Here is an 8,913-nt window from a genome sequence, read left to right on the forward strand (position 1 = left end):
TATTTGTAGATGTTTTTTCTACTACTTTTTTTCAAGTTTCGTGTTATTTTAGCTACGTTGGTTTGCTTTAATAAAGGGTAAATTCGTAAGAAAAGTGGGTCGAAACATTTTTGGAATATTTTTCCCCACTCTGAAAATGCGTTCACAACAGTGGCCATGTATTCTGCATTCTGCTTTCGTCATAAGCCTCTTTTACCACCTTAAGAAATGTCCGCACTTAATTCAAACAATTCGTAAAGAAGGTAGTTTCGCTCATTATGCACTGTTTGAAGCTGACACGAAGCGCAGCTTTCGTGTTCGTTTTTCAAGGCTATTCGAATCAAATTACCCTATTAGTTTCATGCGTTCGGTTCAACCAATTTAAGGACTGAAGCTTTTTGTTTCCCAGTCTTTTGTTTGTGATCACGAATTTAACGTGGTCATGTAGAAGCATGCGACTTCAATGGCAATCAAAACGGTGTTGGAGAAAACTTCGTTCCCTTCCTTTTTATTTCGGCATTCTATCCAAGAATACTGAACGCAAAATAATTCGTGATGCACAATAATCATTTGATTCAAGAGTCTCTCTCTAGCAAGATGCACCGCCCGCAGGCATGCAGGTTTCGTATGACATAAAACCTCCATTTTTTCTGTCGGTTGGTGGTTCTTTCGTTAAATAATTCGTTATCGGAGACATCCATCGGGATTTGTTCTTACTTAGTGCTTCTTATTACAGCTACCTTATCGTTGTCTATTAGGGATGAGATATTTTGTCGTTAATTGCAATTCGCAACATGTATTCTTGAGAGAAGTGATCCTCGCCCTTAACTAGAAATTTTAAACAATGGTCTTCCATAGACACCTGAAAAATTCACGTCTCTTCAAAGGGATTCAAAAACCCGATCTCTGCAATGCCAGTGGGATGCTCTTCCAGCTGAGGTATAGACCGAATGCATAAATGGTGGACAAAAATGTATTATTTTATTTGTGTGCTAATTAGACTCACTAGCCTTGCTCTCAAGCAACATTTCTTCTGTATTTTGTCCATGCAAACGGGGCTAGTGAGTCTAATTAGCACATAAATAAAATAACAGTTTTTTGGCCGCCATTTATGCATTCGGTCTATGAAGCTACACAGATGGGAGCAGGTTAATTTGTTGGGCTCATGTTTTCATGTGAAAGGACTTGACGAATGAAATAAATTGTTAGGAATTGTAAGATTACAGAGTCAGAGATGTATACAATCTTTAAGATGTCAGCTACTGCTAGTAGACCTCGTGGAAGCTCTTGTGGAGTCATTGACCTTGTTATGCCTATAGTCAGTGGTTATTAATTTTAGTAATTAGATAAGGAAATTGGGCATATTCTGAAATCAAAACCTTGACCAGTTATCTAGCTCTAGTTCCCTGAAACAAACATCACTTTAACTAAATACGTTTCAGATGGGATCCGGAGGTTCTCCAAACACTACACGAAACCAAGAAGGAGACTATAGCTAAAGGCAAATACAAAAATGTTAAGCTTACTAACTCTCTGTCAGAATTTTTAAACGTTCCTTTATTTCTTAAAACTTTTCCCGCGGTAAAAATACCAACTTCCTATTCCGGCTGGCTGTTTACTCTGACTATAATTTGACCAAAGCCGCTGGTTTTTTTTTTTTTTTGCGCATCGCGTTAATGCCAACCAAACTTACAAACAGATTGAGGAGCTACTTATGACATTGGTTGTGAACATGTATTTTCTTAATGGAACTGAAACTCCTGGTATTTTAACAAGGTTGAGAAAACAACGACCTACAAGGTAAAGCACATAAGAAACTTATAGGAAAAACATTAGTTGGAGTCCAACCAACGAGGTAAGATGTCTGTCCAGTTGATATGTTTTCGAACAGCCCTTTTGCAACTTTCGCAAATATCTGCAGATGACTTTCATGACTGACTCGCGGAAAGTTCTATACGAAAACAACTGGAAATTATGGTTTACTCATGTTTCGCTCATTGTAACAACATGCAGTTGAACCCTAGTAAGTGCAAGTTGATGCGGGTTGATTTTTTGCGTTATAATAGTTGCTACAGTCAACCAATAGCGGTAGGAGGTTCTGTTATTGAGTCGGTGGAATCGTTCAAGCTCCTTGGGGTGTATATTTCTATGGACCTCAGTTGGTCGACTCATTGCGACTATATAATAGGGAAATGAAACCGTCGCCTCTATGCTCTTTAGAAAACTGAAAGTTTGTGGGGTACAAGATGGGGATTTGGTGATTGTGCACTGCTCCCAACTAAGGTCTGTCCTAGAGTATGCATCGGTAGTTTTTGCAAACTTAACGCAGTATCTCTGCATGGCGGTAGAAAGAGTGCAAAAGAGAGCCCTACGAATCATGTTTGGTCCTGACTTGAGCTACGAGGACGCCCTCACGCGTGCCGGGCTACTGTCTCTAGAGGCCAGACGCCACCTGGCGTGCAAGAAATTTGTGACGGAAATTATGCACGCAAGCCCGCTTTATCCCCTAATTTCTAGCAGGGTCGTTTCGTCGCAAACTTCGTATTCGCTGAGGTCAGAAACATCATGCCATGTGTTACTTGGCCAAACAGCCCGGTTCTCAGGATTCGTGTCAGTTAAATATGCGTCGTATATTAATTGTGCGTAATTATGCGCATACGATTTTACTATATTGCTACTATACTATATTAATGTCTTTATATTTATATAACTACACGTATACTTGTATGTTCGTGAGTGCATTGTCTGATCCCACCAATAATTCAGAGAGGTCTGCGAATGGTGGAAATAAGCAAATATTGTGTTGTATTGTATGTTTCGAAAACTAGTTTGTTGCAACTTTCTGCCACAAACAGCACGACCGTCACTCGATCTTTTCGGACACCGTCTACACATAATACAAGGAAAATAAACAACACGAAGTTTTCGCAAAGAAGAGCGCAAATGTTGTGGTTTATTGCTTTATCTTGCTGCTGCTGCTTGCACGCTTGGAAAACGCTAATCTATCGAGGGCCAGTAATGGAAGAAGTCCCAATGTTGCACAAGGGCAGACAGAATTCCTCTCACAAAATACACATTTCCCGTGCCCCGGACATTATCCCATGATTCTGTGCCATCATCTCATACACCACTGAAAATTACAAGTGCATACGTACAAGAAATCTCATGGAAGACCCAGGTTTACGACCTATGCAGATATTGAAACAGTGGTCGAGAAGAAAAATGTTCAAACTTGATCAATGGTCAACATTGATCTACAAGATTTGTATTAGTTGCGAGCAGTAGCTCTAGTTTACAGAGCCTTTTTTTTTGCGTAAGTCATCCAGGACACTTTCTATATTATGTCATTCATAAGGAGGGGAAATTTAGAGTAACTTTTTTTCCTTTAAATTTTTAGCAACGTTCCGACACTTCTTCAGCAGAATCCGTCAAGTGTGTTCATGATGCCAATTAGAATGTTAGAAGCTACGGAATTCCGTTCGTCTTGTTTCCTCTCTTCGTAAAAGAGGACCTTTCTGCGAATAGTTGGGGCGACTAAGTAAAAGAACTAATGCCATGCATACAGCATTATTTATTCTAACAGAGAATTTACATGTCTCATTTCTTTTACTTTTCATGACATCATCTACTCTGTCATTTGGAATTTTATGATAATGATCAGTTGGTAAGTGGCCGTTATTCTATTTTTTGAACTGAACATTCGTTGTCAATTTATGATCCCAGCAAATCCTTTGGCTTTTACCAGCAAGAAAATTATCCGTTCCAAACTAAATTGTGGCGTTACGAGTTAGCGATTTTCGGAGAAAGCTACAAGGTTAACTCTGAAAATCCCGTATCTTTAGGAGTGAACTAGCACATCTTGTCAGAAATTGTTCGTTGAAGGGAGCAATCTCTTACGGTAGTTCGGAAAGAGATGCCAAATTAGCCGCAAGGGAAAACAGAAAACTAGATGGAATTACAAAATTACTGACTTTCACCGCCGATTATTTGCACTGTTTGCTCTGAGATGAAGATTCCTTGCACAAATTCAAGGTGGAATTCTATAATTAAAGGTAAAAGGTAAAGTAACTTTGATTAACGTCGTTAGTTCCTTCATCTACGAGGCTGGTATCAATGGAAACCGACGGTGCGCCCTTTACCCCCCTCCCTCTGTCAGTGCTCCGTTTTAAGGGGATTTAAAGCTATAGCTACACGGATCAAAGGAAAGTCGAAACAGACGTTGAAGTCACCGAGGATAGAACCGGGGACCTCACGCTCCGAAAGCCGCGCACTAGCCATCTGAGCCACGACTGCTCACACTGAACTGCAAAATTAGTTCGACAGAATATATTCTCTTACACCATCAGCCTGGCCCTATTCAACAGGAACGGAAAAAGGTTCAGAATTTCTGACCCTGGTCAGCTGGGACGGATAAGGGTTCATAATTGCTGACCCCGTTCAACTGGGACGGAAAAGGGTTCAGAATTTCTGACCCCATCCAAGAGGGACGAGAAAAGGTTCAGAATTTCTGACCCCTTTCAGCTGGGACGGAGAAGGGTTCAGAATTTCTGACCCCATCCAACAGGGAAGGGAAAAGGATCAGAATTTCTAACCCCGTTCAACTGGGACGGAAAAGGGTTCAGAATTTCTTACCCCGTTCAACTGGGACGGAAAAAGGTTCAGAATGTCTGAACCCATTCAATAGGGACGGAAAAAGGTTCAGAATTTCTGACCTCATTCAACAGGGACGGAAAAGGGTTTAGGATGTCTGACCCCTTTCAGCTGGGATGGAAAAGGGTCAGAATTTCTGACCCCATGCAACAGGGACGGGAAAAGGTTCAGAATTTCTGACTCTGTTCAACAAGGACGGAAAAGGGTTTAGAATTTCTGACCTCATCTAACAGGGACGAGAAAAGGTTCAGAATTTCTGACCCCATTCAACAGGAACGGGAAAGGGTTTAGAATTTTTGACCCCATCCAACAGGGACGAGAAAAGGTTCACCATTTCTGACCCCTTTCAGCTGGGATGGAAAGGGTTCAGAATTTCTTACCCCGCTCAACTGGACGGAAAAGGTTCAGCATTTCTGACTGAAGGGTTACGAATCTTTGATGCCATTGTTTCCAAATTTCTGACCCTTTTAACACGTAAAGAAAAGATTATTAAAAATATGCCCTGGATCTGGAAAATTTGATGGAATTCAGCTGACCTATTAAATTGAAAAGGAAGGACTTTAGATAATCTGACTTCATAAAAACAGAAGATACGAATTCTCTGTACTTTGCATCATACGATTTTAATAGCTTCCTGTATACAAAAAACTCTTGAAAACACGTAATAGAATACAAAATAATTTAATTTACAAATTCAAGAGGCATCAACGAAACTGTTTGCAGCATTAATTCTTTCACAAAACTTTGTTGTATTCTTTAGACAAGCTTAGCGTCATAATCAAATAACTATTGGCCGATTTTATACTAGAGAGGCATAATCCGTCCAGAGGAATTATGCGTCTCTCATGTTATTCCTCTAGTGTAAAGACGGGACGAACCACAAAAAATCGCGTAATCCGCCTGGGATAAACTTGGGCAAACAATTTTTCTGCGTCTCTTAAATTCATCTAGTATGAAGACGGCCAAAGGACGCACTTTAGTTCGTCTTCCAAGACGCACGACGCGTCCAGTGCCGGTCTTTATACTAGACGAATTTAACGGAGGCAGAAAAAATGTTTGCCCAAGTTCCAGACGTTCGTCCCAGACGAATTATGAGTCTCTAGTATAAAAACGCAATCGTCTTTGATATACTATCAAACATCATGACCTGATGCACAAAAGCACAAAAACGCGAATCAGCGCCCGCTTATATTATACTTAGTATGCTCACTGATATTGTAAGCATACAGTAATTGTGAATATGGCACCTCTTCGTGATTAAAAAACATTAGAGTGTCTGGGAATGTAAAGAGACAATTCAGAACAGGCCAAAAAAAATAACGTCCACTTGCCCTTGGAAATAATTTTTAGAGAGCATCTTACTCACCAGAGGTGGCGCTTTCATCAAATACTTCAAATATATTGGCACCGTGAAGATTTCTGGTTTACGGAAAATTGACTTGTCCTCTTGGTGTCATGCTGTGTGAGAACTGGCTGGACCATGTAGAATCTAAACTATGTTCAAATAGCTCAAATGAATCAATTGATAAATCGTGACTACTCGACTTCTCCGTTTTAGACCTGAGTTGGTATCCGGTCAACTCGCCTACGCCAATTCGCCTACGCCTACTGGTGAACTCGCCTACCTGGGCGAATTCGATCACCATCATAGGCGAGTTCGTTGCTCCTCATAGTTGTGTAAAATGTGTTTGTTCTGCTCCCGATAGCAGAATGATTGCGATAGCCGACACGTACGAATTCAAGATCTAGAGTTACGGTCAGTCACTTCGCAACAGCTGTCAAATGTCTCAACTTTTAATGATTTCCGGCCCAATGCAAATGAGCGTGTGAAGTCAGCCATACACGTACTCTCCGCGTCGAGTATTGAAAGCTAGTTGAAATTTCAAAATGAGGCCTACCAAAGAGATATTGTGGACGGTTTTAACAACTGAGAGAGGGCAAGTTGAAGTTTTTATGAACGGTCTTCCCTTAACAAGTACGAGTGGAAAAGCTATGGAATTTTGTGTGAAGTTTGTTCTTCTGCTGAGTCAGGAAAAGGGATGATCCAGGTACGTGTAGCATTTCATTTTTGAATCGCAGGGGTACTAGACCGCAATTTGCTGTCCACACTTTCGCTTTGCCACCCAGGGAACCCCTTAGAGCGAATTGTCCCAAGCGGCCGATCAAAATCTCTCTTTCTCATGTTTACAAAATTTGAAAAAAAAAATTATGTACTTCGCGTTTTTAAAAAATGGCCTCAAAACTGATGAAGTGTCCGATCGACAATGGAAGCTCGGTAGAAGCTGAGAAGGCTGAGTATACAACTTCAAATTCATTTTTCCAATGGAATTCATAGTAAGTTTTGTAATTCTACATCTTAGATTAGATCATCACCTGTTCTGATGTACGAATCAACTTTCGTTCGAAGGGTATTGAGTAATTATGAACATCATGTAGAAAGCCTACCAGAAGCCAGTGCAATTTTATCGAGAGCATTTGAAGATAAAGAAAATTTCACGTGCAAACTGACCTCATCTTATCTCTAAGGGGACCCCAGGTGTCAAAGCGAAAGTGTGGACCCCCGCGAGTCTTTTGACTAGGTTACCAAGCAGAAACTCAACGGTCGCCGAGTGTTGTTGATTTTTCAAGAAGCTCTTTTCCATCGTTTTATCGATTCGTTTGGGGGCTAGATTCTAGAATACCTGGTCACTAAAATCTAGAGATTTAAAATCTGCTACCGCAGTCATCTTATTTGCATACGGTTTTCGCCAGACTGTTGAAGAGTTACTCCTGGCTCCTGCAATACGGTTTTCGCCAGACGATGGTTGCCGAGGCAATGGCAATGGCAATAAGGTTAGGCTTTTTTAATTAAGAATTTTTTTCGTAAAATTATCCTGTCATGTCTCAGGTCTTGTCATCCCATACAAATCCTTATATTCCCTCATACTGAGCTTGGGGCACCTGTGTTTAGAGTGCGCTGAGAAGGAAGCACCGGTACCTTCGCGCCTAATAAGAACAAACAATCAAACTACAAATTAAAGTTACCGTAAGTTTCAAATCATTAGCTAATAGCAATCTGAACATTACGGAACTGGCCAAATACTTAAAATGACGTGACGTTAAACAACAATTTTCCATTGAAGTGAAGCTATGATCTTCGCAGTTATGAGAACAATTTTTGCAATTGCATAGAGAAGCCTGAAAACTTCAGGACTTCAACGGGGTTTGAATCCGCGACCTCGCGATTCCGGTGCGACGCTCTAACCAACTGAGATATGAAGCCACTGACGTTGGGAGCTGGTCATTTGTGGGTTCCAATGGTCCCGTGAGGAATGAATCAATGATGAAATGGTATATGAAATGAATCATATATGAACTGCGGATATGAAATCAAGTGAAGCTATGATTCATTTCATATACCATTTCATCATTGATTCATTCCTCACGGGACCATTGGAACCCACAAATGACCAGCTCACAACGCCAGTGGCTTCATATCTCAGTTGGTTAGAGCGTCGCACCGGAGTCGCGAGGTCACGGGTTCAAACCCCGTTGAAGTCCTGAAATTTCCAGGCTTCTCTACGCAATTGCAAAAATTGCTCTCATAACTGCGAAGATCATAGCTTCACTTGATTTCATATCCGCAGTTCATATATGATTCATTTCATATACCATTTCATCATTAATTTTCCATTGCCTAATGAATTGCTTTGTGTACATAATAGCCAAAGAGAGGATAAGAGATGAGAATCCAGATGGTGCTCGCAAAGTATCTCTTAATAAGATCTGACTTACAATATAATGCATAAGATATGAAATGCCTCTCTGACTACATATTATGAAGTGACAAGGTTCTTCACTATTACCAGGAGTTTGCTGATGTACTTACCCACACTCGATGAAAATAATAATTATTGAAACAAAGGGTGCCAATGGGGTATAGCTGAAATCTTTAAACAGTTTAAAAAATGCTGCTTAGTCCATAGGCAGCCCAAGCTCGCGTCACTACAGACAGCCGTTGAGAATTTAAAACGTGTTATAAGACTTTGTATGGGAAATAAAATTAAGTCGATTATGAAGCCCTAAAAATGCTCAATTTAACGTTCATTCAATAAAATGACTAAAAATGACTCACCTCCGGTGTCTTCCTGTGCCTTTTGGAGTTTATTTTACAGTTTCGGGAAGTCCGACCACTGTTTTCAATGTTCTAAGACGTTTTAGAACATTGAAAACACAGACTTCCCGAAACTGTAAAATAAACTCCAAAAGGCACAAGAATACACCAGAGGTGAGTCATTTTGATTC

This window comes from Montipora foliosa, unplaced genomic scaffold, assembly GCF_036669935.1.
Source record: "Montipora foliosa isolate CH-2021 unplaced genomic scaffold, ASM3666993v2 scaffold_427, whole genome shotgun sequence".
Lineage (NCBI taxonomy): Eukaryota > Metazoa > Cnidaria > Anthozoa > Scleractinia > Acroporidae > Montipora > Montipora foliosa.